This window comes from Gallus gallus, chromosome 6 (assembly GCF_016699485.2).
Source record: "Gallus gallus isolate bGalGal1 chromosome 6, bGalGal1.mat.broiler.GRCg7b, whole genome shotgun sequence".
Classification (NCBI taxonomy): Eukaryota; Metazoa; Chordata; class Aves; order Galliformes; family Phasianidae; genus Gallus; species Gallus gallus.
The window spans coordinates 26,028,255-26,049,794 of record NC_052537.1 but is presented as its reverse complement, the minus strand read 5'-3'; the positions used below and the strand labels follow the sequence as shown (position 1 = coordinate 26,049,794).

The following is a 21,540-nucleotide window of genomic DNA, read 5'->3' as shown; positions in this document are numbered from 1 at the left end:
GAAAGGTGAAACTGCACCAGAGCCTATGCCACTTTATGTCAGGTTTGCTGCAGGTCCTTTGTATCCCGCTTCACACTCCACTCAATGGTTGTGGATTCCTGCTTGTGACATCATCGTGGTTATAAATCCCTGCTGTGAGGTAGTCCAAGCTGATAAAACCAGCAGACAGATTGAGTTGAATGAGTAACACGAGAGGAAGGACAAAAAAAAAGTTTGCAGCTGGAGGCAGGAGAGACATGAGTATCCTAATCTAATATCCATGGCTTGTGTCACAATATATTGCTATTGCATTAGATTTTCTGAAGTGTTATCTAAGTGTTATCTACTCTATTTCTATCTACTGGCTATGTAGTCAAGAGCTGTATAACATGAGATGTCTCATGTGAAGCAATGTCATTACTCTTCTCCCAATTATCTCCTGTCAGAGAAGTAGGCAACCAAGCTAAAATAAAATTGGGATTCAAATTTCTTTGTTCTTCTTCCATACCTGTTGTGTCTTGTTAGTTGGTTTCACTGCAGTGGGAAGAAAAATGTCAATGTGGACAGGTCACGCTGAGCTTGGAGACTCCTTAATTATTCTTCTGCTAACTTTCTGGTAGACTGAAAAGGAAAGTGTGTTTAGCAGCCACATTCACAGAGGTCAGCATAGTTTTTCAGCGTCTCTAAAGGAAAGCACAGCTAAATGTAGAATCTGGCACTGTTCTTAATCTTGGATTTTGCTCTAGGTCTTCAAGAGCCTTGGTGCAAGGTTGAAATCATTGGATTTTCTGGAGTTCTGCCATTTTACTATCCTAATGACTTTATTATGTAGAACATGAAGGAGGGAGATCTGAGTGTAATAAGATCTGTGCCAAATTGACACTTGAATCGAAGAAGGATTTAGTCATCTGATGTCTGTTTCGTCAGCTGAAAATTTCTGTTTATCATGGATACATGGCTGCAAAGGCCTATAAATCTCAATACAGCCAGAAAACCGTAAGGTTAACATTTTTCTGTGGAGATACTCTGGAAACACAGGGAAAATCCACATGCTCACAACTGCTGACTTCATGCTTATAACTCTATATTATTTATTACATTTATTTGAAAGAGTCTATATAACCAGATAGCAAACTCTTCATAGTTAGTTAGCAGACAAAGCTGATTTTTTTTTTTTAAGTCATCTAATGTTAATTTAATTGGTGAGACAAGTTGGCTGATGTTTTAGAACTAACCAAGTGCTGATATATAACTTACTCCATCGGGGGCCCATTCAAATGTTGGACGTTCACTGGCCTTTAAAATCTCTGGTGTGTTTTTCTACTGTAGCTATATAACAGCATAATATTTCTGTCAGAACAGATTTGCAAAGGACCAATAAACCTAAGAAGAAACTAAAGCTGAAAGGGTGCTCTGGGCAACATCGTTCTCTTTTGCGGTTTTTTGTCTCAATCTGAGATTGATAAAATTTTCCAGTTGCAACTTATTTTCAAGCTTAATAAAGAAATTGAGATATGTAGAGGAATAAGCTTTTGCTTATTAAGAAATGCATTTAATTATTATCAAGTAGTAATTAGGCTTTATTGGCTTCCATGAAATTTGGCTTAGGCTGTAGAGAAACTGGTTTTCAGAACATTTTTAAAGAAAGGGACATGCAGAGGGTCAAAAATAAAACGTATTTTCCATTGTATCGTGGCTATGTAGAGTAAGTCAGCCAGCTCTAGAGTGTCAAATATCACTATTGCCAACAAATTTGTATGAATTATTCAGTGGTCTTAGAAAACTCTGAGTGGCTATACAAGCTAAAACCTACGTGCACTGAAATTAACAGTGTCTGCATTTAAGGCCCTTGAACAGAGGTAAGGGGACTCATCTGCTGTGTTACATGTTTGCATGTAACTTTGGGCCACCAGGAATGTGAATTCTCTAAAGAGATTTTTCCTGACTCCAGGGATCTCTGATCAGGAATGAGGGAAACTGTGGCAGTTCAGAAAGGTCTTGCACAAATCAGCTTGTGAGAGCTGTCCAACAGTGACAGTGCCCGAAAAGAAACTGTAAAAGTCTGTGTTATTCAGGAACTTTGAATCTTGACAAAATGTCAGAGAAAAACTGTATCAAAGAAATTAAATTTTCATTGACATATCTAACAAGCTGGTGAACTAAAGGAAACTTTCTGACTCTATTAATGTGTAATCTCTGCCTGATTTTTTCTTCAGACTAGGAGATTCAGATGCATGAATTTCAGTTTCATCTTTCTTTCTAAAAAGAGAAAGTTGCTATATTCAAAGCTGTTCAGAGATTGGGATTGAAATGTTGCACGCAAGATCTTGTTTGCCAAGTTTTTTTCCTGTTGACACTATCTTTATATGTCTTCAGATTGTCCCTTTTAGAAGCTACTTGGGCTGGAAATAAGTGAGAGGTGAACAGTAATTGTCTATTAAAGATATTGCAGTCAAACATTTGAGGTTTGGCACAGGCTTTCCTAAGTCTTTTAATGGATGTTCTCTTTAGATGCTTTATACCTTATATTTTCCTGATTAAAAGTGAAGGCGAGAAATTTGTACTTTAAGATATTTGTAAGATAACTAGATGAATGCATCTGAAGTAATCACATTTCATGGTATCAAATAAAGGCTTAGGTTGGATCCTAAGCCCACCTGTTTCCAACCTTGTGCCATGGGCTGGTTGCTACTCACAATATCGAGGCCCAGGGTACAACCTGGTATTGAGCACCTCTACGGATGAGGCATCCACAATCTTTCCAGGAAGCCTGTGTGTGCCAGGACCTCAGCACCCTCTGAGAAAGAAAATTTCTCCCAGACATCTCACCTGGATTACACCTCTTTCTTTTTTTTTTTTTTCCAGGGGAGGTGGACTACATGGCCTTTAAAGGTCCCTTCCAACTCTAATTATTGTATGATTTTTGTAGTTTTTTTAACCATTCCCTCTTGTCCCATTACTATTAGACAATGTAAGAAGTTGGTCTCCCTTCTGTTGCAATCCCCTGAAGTACTGGATGGCTGCAATGAGATCTCACTGAAACCTTCTCTGCTCCAAGCTAATTTGCTGGAGAACACTGGGTCCATAGAGATAACTGGTAGATAGGTGTAAATATGAGAAAGATGTAAATTTGATGCCAATTATCTCTAAAATACAGATCAGTTAAACTTTTCAACTGACTAGAAACATTTGTAGAAATGCTAATCATTTCTTTTCTTTAGAATTTTAAAAGTTGGGCACACCATTATCTATTACAATTTGACGAAATGGGCAAAAAGACATCTCTGACATTTTGATGGATCAGGTACATAGAATTACGAGAGCTGATTAAGAAAATACTTTTCAAATAAATTATTCAATGAAAATCCCTGAGAAAATCTATTTGTCATGTTCCTACCTCTTAATTCAGTGTATTATAGTTTTTTTTTATAGTGTCACATCAGACGATGAGGGTGGTAAATGCCATGTGGGAGACTCAAGAAGATTAAGTAATTATATGAAATAGAATCTTCACAAGATTCAATAATGATTTATTTTTTTTAAATCCCACTACTTGTAATCCTGAGCACTATTTGATGATCTGCTATAGTCAGGAAGAATATATGTTTTAATTTATGTGACAACTTAAATGTATTACTTCTTCGTTAAGCAAAATATAATCTTGACTTTTCTTTTTTGCTAGTCTGTTTCTCTCTGACTGTGCCAGTCTCTACCACTTCTTGTCCAGTCCCCTCACCTTTCCACTTTTTCTTGTGTTTGCATCGTCTCTCTGAAATGTTTTGGGAATGTTTTTTTTTTCTGTCACTGATTTATTGTCTTGTTTTGTTTATTTATAGGGCATACTGCTATCTGAAATGGTATTTTGGGGCACTTCTTTAAGTGAGATGCTAAAGATCTTACAAAGAAATCAGTTGCACTTTACCCTATAGTTCTCTGTAGCGATAGAGATGGTATCGACAGTGGCCAGAATGGCCCAAGAGTTGTTTTTGCTGGAATAAGCAAGTATAAAGTTTAAGTTTACTTTATATGCAGATGTAGGACTGTTATTAAGAGTATTCAATCAGCTAACCTTGTCTGCATCACTGAGCAACTGAAAGATCTGGATGTTAATATTAGTCTATATCTGGTGTATATTCCCCAGGAAATAGTACAAGAAAATGAGGGGAATATATGATTCTGCTTGAGGCTGTGTGAACATTAGGAATGGTAGCTCTTCTCTTCTCTGACTTAGTATCCATTAGGCTTTATGGAAATAACAAGTAATTAGTAGGTAGCTCAAAGAATCCTATAACATAGTAGCTGTAAGCATCTAATGATTGTGATTATTGTAGTTTGTAATGTAGAGATTGGGAAGGACAGACACAACTGAACAGTACATATTGGATATTAAGCAGTAGTCAGAAAAAGAAGAAATGGGCAAATCTATAATTGGCTATAGCTGATGACAAAATCATTCCTGACTTATTTTTTTCTGTCCTTAGAAGCAGTCCCAGCCTGAATGGCAACCTTAGAATTGCTATTGATCAAGTTCTCATTATCAGTCATTGGCAGCCAACAGCCATTGTTGCATGAGTTATTTGTACAGCTGAAACTGATACTGTTCATTGGCTTCTGATAACAAAATTACATCTCTATCTTTGAAGTCACCTAGTTGATGGAGTTCAATTTGTTCCATAATCTCCAAAGTTAGGAGTGAATTATCACGTGGCTTAACATTCACAGCTGTTTGAAATCATTAAAGCATTACAGACTGAGTCTAAGTTTCCTTTGTCATCTCATGAGTAATAGCACTACTTGAAGTCATTAGTACCTCAGCCTTTCGAATATTAATTGGAGTTTGGTGAGCAGAAACTTAAATAGCTGACATGAAGGATGGTACAGAAGGACAATTCTAGCTCTCAAAGAACTCCAAATAGAAGCAGAAGGTGTTTTTTAACTTTGACTTCAGAATCGCATCAAGTCAGGAAAAATACCATAAATTCTAGGGTCCTGTTCAGAGAGTTAATTTTGAAACTGCAGAAAAGTATGATTATTCCCCTTCTTCACTGTTCTAGGGTTGCTTCTGGATGGTTTTTGGCTGTCTAATAATGAGTATGATTCTGTTCTAGTAAGCTCAGCTACGTGGTTAAGAAGGTCACTTTAAAGTATGCACTGTCTTGTGTTCCTTAAAAACAAAACAAACAAACAAAACAGCAGCAAAAACAAATAGAAAATACCAACATTGAATTGGACATAGGCTTTTATCCTTCTCCTTATTTGCTGTGTATTAAATAGAAGGATAAGGTGATATTATGCTGTGATATTATTCATCCATCCAAAAATCCAGCAATGCTTTATCTGGTTTGGTTTTAGGAGATGTTATAGAAGGACCATTAACTGGAATTCAATTGTGTAAGGAAGTGTTGCAAAACCCTACAGCTGTGTTACTGCTAAAAGCATTAATCATGCTATTAAATAGCCAAGAGGGGGCAGAGATTAAACTTTTAATCAGCATTTCTCAGAATGTCTCTGGAGACAGGCAGGTGAATTCAATCTTTAAGCTCTGATTGGAGATGATGAATTAATGTATATATAGCTTGCTGTAGTAGTTCTGCAAAGTCAGTGCAAAAATCTTATATGTATGTATATATATATATATATATATGTATATATATGAAAGATAAGGCTGCCTTTATTCCCACTGATGAACCTGCATGCTGGGTGATGAAGGTAGAAAGGTACAGCCTTGGTTCAATCTGTAGGAATACAATTAAATTCTAATAAAGCTTCACTAGTGTAAGTAGATTTTTTTTCACCAGCTCCGGTTCTCTTTCGGTTTTCTCTCTGTCTTTGGACTACTTGATTGTGTCTGCATGGTAGTATGTAAAGACAAACAGAGAATGTTGTTCTGTTGCTTTAAACATCTGAAGTGTAAACTAGAATATGGACTGAAGGTGAGGTAGTAAGAAAAGTTCTGCAGATTGATGCATCATATCCATTTAAGTCTCCTTTATTTAAATGCTACAAGGAAATATCTTGTTCTTGCAACATCTGGATATGACCCAGAATGGCCTTCAGATATATATCTGGGGAGGCTCAGGAAGTCTCTGTGAAAAAACAGCAATACTAACTCTTTGTCAGTGGAATAGAGTGCCTTGTTTAATGCATGTGCTGAAGTTGCTTGTATATAGCTCTGAGATCTGGCGTAATGCTAATCAGAGGGTAACAGTGAAACAGAAAGATTTAACATAGCTTCTACCTAGGTCGATGTGTGAAAGATGATGTGAGATTGTTACAGAGTAACTCTACGTAGAACTTCAACCATTATACCAAAACTCTGTTGATAATGAAACAAAGTGTTTTGTGTTAATGCTTAACAGACTGCGCTGAATTTGCTTAACAAAAACCAATACAAAAAGTAAAGAGAATTATTTATTGTTGGAGGTTGAATTCTTTACAGGCACATTTGGTATGGATAATTTGAGTTCATCTCTGCAGCAACAAAAATAAAAAGCCAGCCCAACAACTTGTAAGCAGATGCTAATTCCCCAATTGTTCATGCAACATGGAACATAATTTGAAGTGATTATGAAATTAATGCATTAATACAAAAATGCTTTGGAGAGAAGCAAATCAGATAAATGTGCATAAAAAGAACTAGCTGTAGAAGTAATTTCTGAAGCTGTGCTTTGTTCTCAGTCAGAGGAAAAATTTAAAACTCAACTCAGGAGAAATTTTAAAGTACATTTCAGAATTACCATATAAGAAACCAAAATGAAGCAAAGCATACAGCTTCTGTAAAGCCAACATGCAGAGAGTGCTTTGGAATTAAATGGAAGGGGGGGTAGTGTCCTATCAGTTCAATGTTTGGGAAAGGAGTGCTTGCTGATGCGTGAGTAAATAAGAATGTCCAGCCATATGAGTGTGCCCCCTGGATAAAAACAGCTAGGCTAAGGGCAGGGAACTTGAAGCCTGGAAATGGGTAAGAGATAGAAGAAAACTTCATAAGTGTGGTGAAGCACTGGCACGGGTTGCCCATAGAGGTGGTGAATGCCTTGTTGGTGATGGGGAGATTCAAGGCCAGGCTGGAGGGGCTCTGAGCACCTGATGGAGCTGTGGGTGTCCTTGTTCACTGCTGGAGAGTTGGACCAGATGTCTGTTAAGGGTTTCTTCCAACTCAAATAATTCTATAATTCATGCTATAGTCTGAAGAAATCTTGAACTGTGAACACAAAATGGGGAATCAAGGTTTTCTGATAAGGCTGGGAGACTCTGTGCTTGCTGTCTTTTGCAGTTTTTCTTCTCTAAGTGCATGTCTGTGTCCTTTACTGTAGCTAGCAGAGAGAAACTATGCTACACTGTCTATGGTCTTTGCTGGTTGTCCAGAGCCTGAATTTACCTTTCCCACATTGGACCAACCTTAATTGTAGAATCTTTAATTTCTCTGTATCAGTCTTGAAATTAACCTCAGTGGCACAGGGCAGGATCAGCATGCTGGTTGAAATGTTTGTTCTGATTTATTGAAACAATTTGTTGAAACTAAGGGGGTTCTTGGGCAACTTAATTTACCTCTGGTAGCCACAACTTCACATCCTACTTTTTCAGGAGGTATTACTCATTTACTCTTGAAATTCTCTTACACTACCAGATGGGATTGGTGCAGGTGAGAGATGAGCAGTGGAGAGCAGGAAAACTTTTCTTCCTGTTGAGCCCCAAGAGTACTTCCTGTTCAACACTGTTACCCACTGCTTGCTTTTATCACTGCTGGAGAACTCAACACAAAGTAATTTCTTTCTGATTCTTCTCCCTGTGTTGTTTTGATGACCATTATGGGGTGAGAAAACCCATACTGATCCATAACCTTGAGCGGGAGCTTCATCCTTGCTAAAATCCAGGCCCTGTACTCATTCTTTTCTGTCTCAGCACATGAAAATTGAAGTATCAGAACCAAGAGTGTGATGCCAAAGTTTATATTGATCCAGCAAATGTATGCTGAGCTATTATCGCTGCCTGTTGCAGAGATTTGTGTTGAAAGATAATTACTTGAAAGCAATTCCATTTAAATATAGTACAAAAATATCACTAAGAACTGTTGGATTGTGTAGCTATCTCCCAAGAGAAAAGAAGTATCTGTCAGTGTGGAAACTGTGGTGCTGACTCTTCTGATTTTTATCAGGAGAGTTGTGATGTGTCTTTTTCTACAGTTGTCAGCCAATAGAATCATTTCAAATTGGGAAGACATTTTTTTCTGAAACAACTTTTCTTGACCCTAATGAAACATATAAAAATAATCATAGAATCATAGAATGGCCTGGGTTGAAAAGGATCACAATGATCATCTAGTTTCAACCCCCCTGCTATGTGAAGGGTTGCCAACCACTAGGCTGGAGCATCCACAACCTCCTTGGGTAACCTGTTCCTGTGTGTCACCCTCTGTGTGAAAAACTTCCACCTAACATCTAACCTAAACCTCCCCTGCCTCAGTTTAAGACTATTCCCCCTGTCCTGTCACTATCCACTGTCGTAAACAGCTGTTTCCCTTCCTGTTTTATATGCTCCCTTCAAGTACTGGAAGGCCACAATGAGGTCTCCTTGGATCCTTCTCTTCTCCAAGCTAAATAAGCCCAGTTCCCTCAACCTTTCTTCATAACAGAGGTGCTCCAGCCCTCTGATCATCTTAGTGGCCCTCCCCTGGACCCACTCCAAGAGCTCCACATCCTTCCAGTACTGGGAGCCCCAGGCCTGGATGCAATACTCCAGATGGGGCCTCACAAGAACTGAGTAGAGGGGCACAATCACCTCCTTCTCCCTGCTGGCATCTTTTTTTAATGCAGCCCACAACACAGTTGGCCTTCTGGGCTGCAAGCGCACACTGAATATGAATATGAATAATGAAAATGTTTTCTAATAAAATGTCCTCTTTTCCTCACTAAAATATCCCAAAAGTAAATAAATCCTACATTGTATCAGATTTTTTATTCTGGAGCCATATTTGTATTTATCAGATACTGTAAATTCTGAGTCTTTATAAACTTTAGGAACAAAATAAATAGGAAACTTCATTACCTGAAAAATAGCATTTATTGTTGCAGAAAATTTTGTAAACTTTCTGCTTTTTTTACTACATATAATATTTATGTTAGTCTGAAATGTGAATTGTTTTTTGTCAAAATACTTTCTTTTTTTTCTTTTTCCCCCTTCTGCCACCTAGAACACATATCCTGGGGAACAACTGAGTACTGTAAGTTCTGTCTCGTTAAACTTATTGCTGAGGCTAATTCATGCTTACTTTCAGAATGGGAAAGCAGCAGGCATGAGAGGATCTTGTACTTGCCTCAGACAGGTATAATGCCACCAGCTGTAATGAAGTCAGTCTCAAGAATTTTGCTGATTGAGACAAAGCAGATAAAGGAAAAGTATCAGTTTTTGTTTGCCTGTTTATTTGTTTTTAACCAATTCTACTTTTCAAAGATACTTCTGGTTTCTTGTATTAGGTCATTAGCGCTCTTCTTGCTGGAGGCTCCTGCTCCAACCTGAGAACTAGTGGCCTGGTTTAAGTGCTTTAGATAAAATCAACTCTGTTTATTGAACATTTTCTGCCAGTGGGCTTCAAGTGAAATAAGATGAGGGCATTTGTAATGACTGGAGGGATGAGTACCTTTAATGGAGGAACATGGATGACCAGACACAGATAATATTCTTTGGGACCAGCAGGGCAATTCTGCTTGCAATCTGAGGTGCAGATTGTTCTGTGATGTCTCCTCCTCATGATTTCTTTTTAGGACAAGAATAAGAGCCTCTGAAATATTAAATAGCTCAGTGGCACACAGGTGCCAGGGCTGGCCAGAGGCAAATGGCATGGCTTGAAACAGTTGGCTATGAAAACAAAGTGTTCGGTGAATTAACCATCTGTCCAGGCTTGGCATAACTGGACTATAGCAGAGACCATCAGCAGATGATCAACACTGCAATTTAAAATTGTTTACTATAGTAACATTTCTTAAAATTCATGGCTACAGCTCATCACTGCTCTCATCTCTTCTCTTGCTTTTTTTCAAATATTCCTGACTCAAGGAAATGGACTCTACACCATAATTGAGTTGCATGTGACAAGACTCAGGGATGAAGGCCAGGTAGAGGTAAAATAGATCTCTAGCTATTATGATATGCACTGATAGAACACTAGGGGGGCAAGAAGTCTCTCTGTGCCAAAAATATGGAGGTGAGGCCATGGTCCTGTTGCTTTCCCTACCTCTCTCAATGCTTCCCATTTACAGAGAGATGAGAGAGTCAGGAGTCATTTATCCTTAATATGTTTCAGAGGCTAAAAAGTGTACCAATCAGCCCATTTATCTTTTTTTACTTAGTCTGTCATTACCGTTCCTCTGATTGCACCTCTGTTTCCCTACTTCTTCCTGTCTAACATAACAGCTGTGAGTTTCAACTCTTTCTTGTAGGGGCATAATCGCCCTTAGTGCAATATTCTTTTTAGAGCATATATAGAGTCTTGGTGTAGAGACTGACTGAAAAAAAATGAGCCACCTGAGAGCATCTCTTTCTAGGGAAGAACCTTGTGGTGGTACGGAGGTATGAAAGAGGAGAAATGAAAAAAAAAAAAGAGGTGTAAGTGGAAAAGAGGGGTACAGCAGACAAATATAATGAGGCTTTGTTTATTCAAGCAGCTTTGTTCACTTCAGACTAGTCTCCCTATATGCTTGATGAAAGATTTTTTTTCAAAGTTAAAAGTGTTTATGAGGCCTAATAAAAATAAACAGACTGGAACTGTGCTAATGATTGATTTCTCAGGCCTTGTAAAGTCCTGAATTCCTGTAGATGGAAGTCAAAACCTGCTATGCGGCTGTCTGACCACCTTCACTATATATTAGAGATGGGTTTTTTTTTCTGATCTAGGCTATCCCTGCTTATACACCAGTAATGGAGTACACCTCACTATCTGCACCAAGCTTGTAACTTTCAGTCTTTAGGGTGCATCAGTCATCTCTGCCTTTAGACTGTTTTCAGTGTTGTTGAGGGTGAAAACACTAGAATTTCAAGCATATCTTAAGGGATATCACACACACGCATGTGCACACACAAAAAAGATCACATGGATGGTGAGTTTATCAACACCTCACCCTGCAAGGAAAAATTAATCTCTTGGTATCCCTCTTTTCCCTCTATTGTAGCTCTGCACAGGTTGCCTTTTTTTTTTTTCTTTTTTTTTCTTTTTCTTTGATTAGGATTAACAACCCGTCAGAGCTCAGTATTTGGGTGCTGGAAAATGCTGTTCTTTGTAACGCACAGTGCAGGTAGCTTATTTATTTATTTATTCATTTTGTGCCATTGATTGATTAGAGGAGTTCGTCCAAGTCATTTTCCCTCTTGATATATGCATTTTCCTTCTCCACCACGAAGTTGGTGTGAAAATTAACTAATTAATCTCATGAGATTCTTTAATGATAGAAATGCCTTGCTGAGCAACAGAACAAAGTACTAGCAATGTGAATGAATACATTGTAGTACAGATCTCTACAAAGCTCAGGTTTCTTTTCTCCTCTAAGGAAGGTGCTGTAATACTCTCACAGTTTACAGTTCCCCCCCGCCCCGTTCATTGCAATGCAGAACATCTGTTGCAAAAGAACAAAGGATTAATAATTGAAACTAGACTGCACTTTCTAAAATGAAGTGCATGTACTAGTGTAGCTTTTGTGATATTTTGTTGTCTTTGATTCTTTATTTCTTTTCTAAATGCAATTATCAAATGCCGTAGTTGTTCTGGAATAAAATCTGACTCATAACAGAATTTTCTCCTGTATTTCCTTTAAGTTTTAGGGAATAGATTTTCAAGCTGTTTTCAACAGTGAAGCTTTTTTTTATGTCAAGTGTATATGAAAGGAAAGAAAGAAGTGTGTAGCAATAATGAATTGGGAACAGTGAGATTTAATTCCAAGTCAGGCTGCTAAATTAGATCAAAATAGGCAGTGGAATGAAGAGATAAGAATCCAGAGTTTGATTTGAGGGAGATTTGAAAATAGAAAACCAGAAGCCTTGTCTTTCCATGTTCCTACTCTCAGAACTGATTGCTCCTGGAGCTAATAATGTTTACATCGTGTGATTAGGAGCTGAGCCTGGTGAGTTCTATTTTCAGCATTAAGTAGAATCACAGGGAGTGAAACTAACCTCAGCCTTTGGGCTTCGCACAGTGCTTCCACAATACTTTGACCTCCATATAGGTCTCACTGGCCTTCAAGCTGTACACTGTTCTCTGATATGGCTCAGATACAGCTGAAAAGGACTCAGCTCACTAACGCGCGTTCTGAGACTTCTTAAAGGCTGTGAGCCTGCCATCCTTACTCCATCTCAGCTAAAGATGCTTCTCCATGTTTTCACATTTACTATGGAAATCATCCTTATGGATAAGAAAAAGGGCTTTTCTTAAGGTTCTTGTGGAGGACATCTAAAGGCAGAGTTTCAAACACATCTCAGTCCTCAGAATTGTTGTCTGAGTTTTACAGAGACAAAGCCAAAATGAAAATGTATCTTTTTTTTCCATGTTTTGTGTGGATACTTGAGATCCAGAGATTCCTTCTAAAAGGTTTGTTGAGAGGTAATTGAAGAGAAGCAAGTTTATTTCAGGAACTTCACATTAAGTAGACAGAGTTCCACTCATTTGCATCAGGCTGTACAAATCAAATTAGCATTGTGGCTGACTGATTTAGATGAAACATTATTCCAAAGAGTGTTTGGAGATGATTAACCACAGCCTCAGAGCCTAAAAGGACATTAAAATGTGGGGGGGGGGGGGGGGGGGGTGGGGAATGCACCAAATTTGCAATTTATAGAACAGCAATTTCCCACAGCGTGTGAATGATGTGTTCCCTTTGTATGCACCAGCCAGAGGATTTAAGCATGTGGTTGTAGTAACTGTGTTCTCTGGTATCTCAAAGTTACAACAAAGTAATACCTAAGTTTTACCTCAATCCGCAGCAGCGTCTAATCCAGTAAGCACATCACCAGGTCAAAAAAACAACTACTGTAGGGGGGTGGGAATGATGGTGGTGTAGCTTGCAAGCTAAGAGCTAGCCCAAGATGGTGTAGCACCCAGTTTGTTGGTACTCCATTCTTGTCTTCTTCATATAGATGCAGTATAATGTAACAATGAAGCACTGAAACTATTTGTAAAAAGCAATCTCAGGGTGAAAACAGATTAACCATTACCTCAAAGAAACACAATGAGTATTATTTTCCTCAGATTTCTGTGTCTGGCAACCAGTCAGTAAGTAGATATTTACACTTTCTGACTATATACATGAATCCTGTGACAAAAGAATAAGATGACATTTCTGTTTCTTAAATCCAGGCTATGAAATCCATTAATAAAACAAGTATGGCTTTGATTTTTTGATCTCTTCAATGTCATAACATGAGAACAAGCCTGTTTATGTGGGACTATATAAAATGAAGACATTTCCTTATGTCTGACCAGACACAAGAGACCCATGCTTAGAAAGGACTCAAGAAATATCATGTAGGTCATGAAAAGTTTTGTTTTTATAAAAGTGAATATTTAGGTCAGCATATGAATGAGTAGGGCAAGTACTCACAAATGTTCTGTTTGATCTGTTGGCAAAGCAGAAATAAATCATGTGAGCAAAACTTTTACTAAGCTTAAATGGACCTTTAAGGTAAGAGGAATATAAAATTGAAGATGTTCTTATTTGTTCTAAAACTGATCAGTATTACAAGGTTAACCCCAAATGGAAACTAGACAGTTTCAAATTGGATATGCCCAAAGAGTTTGTGGAATCTCTATCCTTTAAAAATTGACAGAACAAAGCCCCGAGCATCACTCTGTACCTTTGAATCTGGCTTAGTACGTAGCAGGAGTTTGGAGTAAGTGACCTCCAGAGGTCTCTGCCTATCTAAATCACGGAAGTTATAAATTCCTTTATAATTCTCCACAGAGCAAAAGTAGCCCTGAAACATCCAGCCGTAAGCTATTAAGGCATACTACAGAAATATATTATTTACTATTTTAGCATTACTTTTATATATTTTTTTGTGTGAGTAAGGATGACGCAACTGAGAGTTTTTCTTTTTTCTAGTCCTCATTAAGATGCTACACAAGGACAGAATGTAGAATATTTATTTTTGTTTAATTCATGAGTAATAGGAGTGGAATCTGTGTTTTAAAAACCTAAGGTTTAAAAAGTGTTAAAAAGGGGCTCGTTTTACCCTATCATTTTTTTTCCTGGTTTATTTAAAAGATGCTGGCTCAAAGCAAGGCACGTGTTTTAAGAACTCACCCTAGCTACTGGGATTGCAGCCCACTCTTGGGAAGGTGAAGGCTGGTGTTTCTGGTCACAGTCCAGCCTACAAGTAGTGAGTCAGCAGCACAGAAATAGAAGTGAAGATAAATGAGCTTCTTCACCTATAATGGAAAAAGAAGTAGCTGAATCTTTGGTCTAAGTCTGGTCTAAGGTGAGGTACTTTGGAAATTCTACCAACACTTAGCTACAGATAGAAAAGGCTGTAGGGTAACCATCTGTTCAATTGATGAATGTCCCCAGGCTGATGAACTGCGAGTAATGAGACGGGCTGTGTGTGGGTGCACTGCCCTCTTTTGGATCTTGGTAGAAACATGATCAACTCAATCCCAGTTGATGCTTCAGTATTTTGTGAACTGAACTTCAGAGCAGGAAGTGGTTGTTATCGACCCAACACTATACCCGGGTTTTTGTTAGTAGGAAAATTCATACTGAGTATGGGGAAAATGCATTAAAGTGGGACTAGACAATGTTTACAAAGCTGAACAAGAACAGCAATGGTTCATTAACAGTAGTTAATATATTAGTACTGATTTGGGTTTTCTTTATTCAAGATAGTCACTAGAACTTAGCCATTGGTATCCAGACCACATGAAATATTAATTAAAATCTATTATTGTGTATCATTTTTTTTCAAAAGAAACACTGAAATGTCAGCTGAATGTTAAGATAATTATTAACATTGAAAATCATAGCAATAGTTGTAAAACTGGAAGCATTGCTCAACATGAGAAAAAGTCTTTGTTTAACTTAAATGTTTGAATACTGAGAAAATTAAAACCTTTTATTTTTTTTCCTTAGTCACAAACTGTTAATTATTTCAGTTAATATGAGAAGAGGAAACAGAGGGCTGCACTGACCTATTCAACAAGAAGAATCAGAAATGGATTTTTTTAAAACCTCATGATTTACTGGAATGCTTAAAAAAAAAAAAACCACAAAAAACTAGGAAAACAAGTCCATTTAAAAATGTGTGGATAGGACTCCAAATATTGTGCTTAACTAAAAATGGGCTAAGAGACAAACAATGGAGGATTAGGCGGCTTATAATATAGAACTAAGACTATATTTATATTAAGTCCCATAGTGAAAGGAAGACATTGTGTTTAGAGAAGTGGTCTACAGGTGTCTTTTCAGTGCAGAGGGTAACGTGACTGCTCTGGTTTCTAGAAGTGTAAGTTAAAAAGTATTTGACAGGGCAGCTGGTGGTATTTTTCATTCATTGCATAAAGAGATAGCCCTTGGAAACTGGTGAAATATCTTCATTTTTATTTTATTCTTTTTCTTTTCTTTTTTTTTTTTTTTCCCTGAGTAGTATGTGTGGTGGGGTTCCACTAGTGCTCTGTACTTGGCCACTCAGAAGAACATATAGTTAAAAATCGATACAAGCTCTACCATATACATTTTACTACCAAAACTTTTAAACAGGACACTTTGGCCAGAAGAACTACAGACATTTCACTTACTTTGTGATACCTTCTACATGTGTATACAGATTGTTTTCTGACTGTGTGCATAACAGGGAGGCAGACATATTCCCAAAGGGAAAATTTTCAAACTGTCTCTTTTTCCTTCAGAAAATATTTTGGTTTTTTACTAAAGAAAATGATGTTATTCTGTATAATCGGAGACATAATCAGCAGGCTATTGGAAGCAACTATTTCTGTTACTGTCTGAAGCTTGCATGAGGAAGAGTTATAAAATGTTTATTTTATTTTTTGTATGTTATTGTTATGTGATTTCAGTTTTTTCCAGTCTCATAAAACAACCCAGGGTTATTCCTGCAGCTAGTTAAAAATAGAGATTTCATTGACTGCTCTTCTTTGCTGTCACTTCTGGCCTGTAGTGAACTTCTGTGCTAATACAGAACAGGCAAATTGATTCTTTTTCCCAGTTACTAGCCAGCTATTTATTTCAAACCACATTTATCATCATGCCAAATGCTTTTCTTAACAATTTTTCTGTTAGGAATACTGTACAATCCCAGCACTCAAAAATATTGGCAGGTTATAATTTTTTCCTCTCCTAAGTGATAGCCCTTTGCCATCTAGCATTCTGCTGACAGGAGAATGTATTATCACTCAATGAGCATTAAATCTTTCATGTGTGCAAATGAGATGAATTTGCCTATCTGAATCTTTTACCACATCATGTCTCTTGCCTACAAACAGCCGAGGCTTAAAATCATGATATCTGGCCAGTTGTGGACTTGCTATATGGTCTTGGGAAAAGATTGTTAGGGTTTTCACTGTTCAGGTCTGGATTTAGTTCGGAATGAAGTTATGCTATCTATTGATCATGGATATAATTTTACTCGGGGAACTTGGAGTATGTTGCCTCCATCTCAGCAAAGCAGCAAACTGATTTTATAAGATTGAGTTACATCTTTTCATAAATAAGAACCTCTAGTATTCTCCAGTTACAGAGTTAGAGCTGCAGAGTAACTTGACCTCTCATATTAATTTGTTTATTTCTACTTATTTCTGAGACTATTCCAAACCAGATCATCGTTGGAAAGCTTTCGAGTTGGAAAGTTTAATTCTTTCACTGAAATCTTTAATTTCCCTACAGAATTACTGCACTCTCTGAGTTAACAGGAACTTCTGGCAATAAAACACATCACAGTAGCTTGATTGAATTATTGGCGTATTATTTTAATGGTGTTTTAATGAAATTACTAAGCAACTAACCTTGTCTTTTAGCTGACATTAGAGACAGCTTCAAAACTGCCAGCTCCAGCTCATTTTCATGTTTTCATTTAGGTGTTAATACTTTTAGCCAATTTATTTAAAACAAAGACGAGGACCAAATTTTGGTGGCATTACTCATGAGCGCAGTTCTACAGCAGTTGAAGTTAATCTGTGAAGAAAGCTTGCTCAATTTTGCAGAGGCTTCACTCTCCTCTTTCTCTATTAATATCCAAATGAATGCTTGAATTATTCCTTTTTGGTAATTTTGTCCCTAATTTACTTGCTCTTGCAACTACTTACTGCTTCCAGCAACTCAGTCCTGTGAGAGGAGATGGTCTAATTTTCATTACAGTCATTTTGCATTTATTTTGGAATGTCATGACCGAAGCAGTTAATTTCTTCAACTTGTTTCATTACAGTTCTTTTGCCAGGTTTTGAAAACCTTAATTCATGAACTATTTTGATTATTTAAAAGCAAAGTGTGTTGCTGTGAAATTCGTTGCTGAATCTACAGAATCAGGTTCTCTCTTTACACAGTCTTCATGGCGTATAAATGACAATCCAAATTCAGCAGTGATGTGTAAACTGGAAAAAATTTCATTAAATTATGCTGAGACTCTGTTGTGCTTCTACTCTTGCAATCAGGTGTGTTTAAAAAAAAATCAGAAAACTTCTAAAATTATGTAACCTGATATGTAAAGAAACTGGCAAAAAATGCAAGTATTGAGAGAATTCGGGTAGTGAATACTCTGATTTCGTTCCTCCTTTCTGATTTCCTATTTTACTTCTCTGTGATCCTCTGTTTTCTTATGAGAAATGTTACTTGTTCATGTAGATATATACATGAAACGTAGTAAGTGAGGAGGGTAAAGGTTCTTTAAGTAAATTTGCCCAGATCTGCTTATCATCCCTTTTTCTGGTCAGGTGATATAACTCAAATCTCTTCATGCACCAGAACTCAGTGAAACACCAGCTTGGATTTCTGGAGTATACTTAGATACTGTCACATGGTTCTATTTCACTGATACTGTGTTCTTTCCTGCAAAACATTAGAGAAAAGGAGAATATGAGGTAATAAAATAAGTAAAGGTTGAAAGGGATTCTAAACTAGTTCTAACTAAGCTGCTAAATCTGGCATTTGGGGCAGCCATACAAGTATCACAGTTCCATCTCTATGAACATAAACAGAATCTTCTTGCAAAGCACTACCAGATTGCTTTGTCAGGTCAGCAAAAATACACATAATTGTCACGTGCAATCTGCCCTGAAGAGTTAGCACCAGAAAAGGGTGTAAAAAGGTGTGAAGCATTTAAGATCTATAAATTATGTTTTGTGTTCATTTGTCACCTCTAGGAAAAGCAAATCAAGTTTCTTCCTGTTCAGGGGTCACTGATTACTGCATGCCTTGCATTTGAGTACAAAAGCCTGTGTCAACTTTATTGACTTATTTTACAGAGAAAAAACCTAATCCATCTGCAGCATGAGGAAATGCAGCATGTGCTTGCTGCGCCTGGTACGACTAAGCATATTCTGATCATCGCTGAGCACTGGTCTGAACAGAGAAGAGTTACTTCTGCTGAAGAGTCTTGACTGACTCCACTCTTCATTTAATTTAATGTCAGACAGCAATAAACCAGACCAGAGTCACCGCATGGTTTGGTCTACCTTTAGTATGAGCTTTTGCTAGTAGTATGAGGCAAAGAAATATTCCTCTCTACTCCTGTATTAGTGTTTGTAGTGGTAATATCAGGCAGTTTAAAAACTGTCAAGATAAAAAACAGTGAGCCCAGTTCTTTACATACAAATTGCTAGATCAGTCCACCAGAGCTGGTAATCTTATTATCATGTGTAATTTTTATTCACTCTCCTATGATGTCTATGAGAACAGCCTTGCTAAATCAAACTGAATCTTTCAGTTGAGAGGGAAGTGTCAGAACGATGTGAGTACATAATAATATTTCTCTGTATATTTTTCAAGAATTCAAAGTTGTCTAACTCAGATTCCTGAGATAATATTTGTATTTTTGGATTGATGGATATTTTCTCCAAGAATATATCTGTTAATTTTGTCTGTTGAGATAAAGTTTTGATGTTTATAGCATGCTATGTCAGTGACTTAACCAGATAAAAATCCAGGAATTGCCTGTGATTTGGGTCTCATTCTTATTGTTTCATTTGAGACTCAGACGTTTTGTGTTATGAAAGAGTGAATAATTGCTCGCTAGGCACTTCCAGGCCGTTCATAGTCCTGTAGACTGTGGTCAAATTGCCTCTCATTTATTTGCTTTTGGAAGTTGAATAGTTCATTTATTTGCTGCTTTTATGAAAAATGTTTTGTTCCGTTCTTCAAACACTCTTATTATTCTTCTGTATTTTATACTACTACTCTTTTTTTTTTGTTTTGTTTTTTTAAGACGGAGTAATAAGAACAGCACCCAGTGTTTAAGATGTGAGAACACTGTCCAGTGACCTAACAGGGTTATTTATCAACATGTTTGATTATTTCCTAATAATTCATACTGCTGTATTTGAGTGGTTTTGACGGAATCTGAGGAAGGAGCTTTTGTTTTCATAGGACTCTACACTGAAACCCACATAAATCTCTCCTGAAATAAAATAGTCATGCAGCGCCTATTGTTCTGTCTGTTACTTTGGTATTGTCTTTCTCCATCTTCCCCTGCCACCCCCCTATACATTATTGCTGAATTTCACCTGTCATTTTACTGCTCAGGCATTCAATATTGTGAAATCCTTTTACAGTTCTCCATAGCTGGCTTTTGTTTTTGTTTTTGGTGGGTGTTTTTTTTTCATTATGAATACTTTACTGCCATCAGCAATCTTTGTCACCTATTTCTCTTTTCTTCTTTCCAAGTCATTAACAGATACATTTTCTTGAGCAAAGGCCTCTCTGACGTTCAGAATATATTTGTCCAGAAACCAATATTAGCTGGGAAAGCAGTGATATGTTGTGTAAGGCATTACAGAAACAGAAGGACGATAGCTCCTTCTTCAAGGAGTTCACATCCAGTATGTTTCCTACAGTGAGGTGGGAATTTATAAAGGTAGTTTCTTTCTAATCTTCTTTCTGAGATATTGTTGGATATTAAAGACTTAATGAGATATTTGACTTCTAAGCTTAGTTTCTCTGTTATTGCTGCTGGTTTTATTTTCCTTGCTTTCGTGTTCAGAATGTGTGTCCACTTTCTATTTTCTTTATAAGCAAATGCATCAAGTCAATGGGTAATAGGCTACTTCAAAGTACAAATTGGCTTCATTTATTTCAAAGAAAAGTCTAAAATTTATTTACTGTGTACTACTTACACTGCAACAACAAAAACATTAATATCAATTGTACTTTCTCTCCTTTCTCATTTATGTTCCAAGCAACTTAGACAATAACTAAGCTAATGTGGTTGCATATGCATTAGTGTGCAGTTCAGCTCAGTGAAAGCAGGTTTGTGTTATGAAGTAGTTGGTGCTGAAATAACATCCACAGTATGGATATTTAGACTTCAGGCAGGTGCTAGTCTGGTACTCAGAGCTGAATGTTCTGTAGTGGTTGGAGTATATTAGGTGTGCTTCTGAATCATACATTCTGTTTTAGTGTTACTGAAAGAAAATTCAGAACACAATTCTGTGTTCTGAGATAACTCTGTGGGCTGAGCCAGATCATGACATACAGGGGTTTACAATAGAGATTTCTCCTGAAAATCTGGGGGATTAATTTCAGGGTCACACTACTGGTCTGATCTGAAAGGTTCATACAGGTAGATACACTGGATGTTTTCCTTTCATTTTGAAAAATAAAAAAATCATTCAGATTTGAGTTTCTGCTTCACATCCATTAAGTGCTATCTTTCAGATTTGAAAGATTTGTAACTTTGGTTATTTGCATGCAGAGATCTTGTATTTAAGTTAACTTTCAACTAATCGGGTTTTGAACCAGGTGATATTTGAGGTCCCTTTGAACTCAAGCCATTCCATGATTTTGTAAGTTACATGGGGCTCTGACTGTGATTTGAGTGGTGACTGCTTAGTTCTATTTTGTTTCATTTCAGGACATTTTTGCAAAGTGATTGTCAATACAGGGTATGATAGTGGTACAGAGAATGCTGTCCCAGCATTGAAAGTTGGTCTCGTAGTTGACAACCAGACTAATGGCTGGAGAGTCATTGGTCAACTGATCCCCTGATTATGACTCTCTAAAGAGTCATAAATTATGGTGACGTAAATCTACAGCAGTTCTGCACACTGTGGCACATCTGAAATACTATCGCTGTTGGCATGTGTAGTAAAACAGATGTATTCTGAAACACTTCACATGTACAGACTGGATGGACACTGCAGGTTAGTGGACAAGAGACGAATTCTGGAGACCATAGATACCTGAAAATATAGTAGTAATAGCACAGGGTGGTAGTTAGCAGATTAAAGCCAAAGTCATAGGTGTTGGCAATTCTGTTTAGGTACTTAACTTCTATTGATTGAATGAGGAATTAGGTGCTTCAGTACTGCAGCAGTTTGTGCCTCAATTCCAATTCTATGAAATGGAGATAAGAGCACTT

The 21,540-nt window shown here is 37.3% G+C and overlaps 1 protein-coding gene across 6 annotated transcripts in view; it reads left to right on the top strand.

Moving 5' to 3' along the window:
* SORCS1 (sortilin related VPS10 domain containing receptor 1) overlaps window positions 1-21,540 on the top strand; it is a 554,925-nt gene that overhangs the window by 419,227 nt on the left and 114,158 nt on the right. Inside the window, exon 1 of one of the 6 annotated variants that reach the window (XM_040702989.1) lies at window positions 21,238-21,322. The exons of the other annotated variants lie outside the window; for them this stretch is intronic. The gene's annotated coding sequence lies outside the window, so the exon portion shown is untranslated. Of the gene's footprint in view, window positions 1-21,237; window positions 21,323-21,540 lie in introns of those variants that run through there. 6 annotated transcript variants of the gene reach the window in all.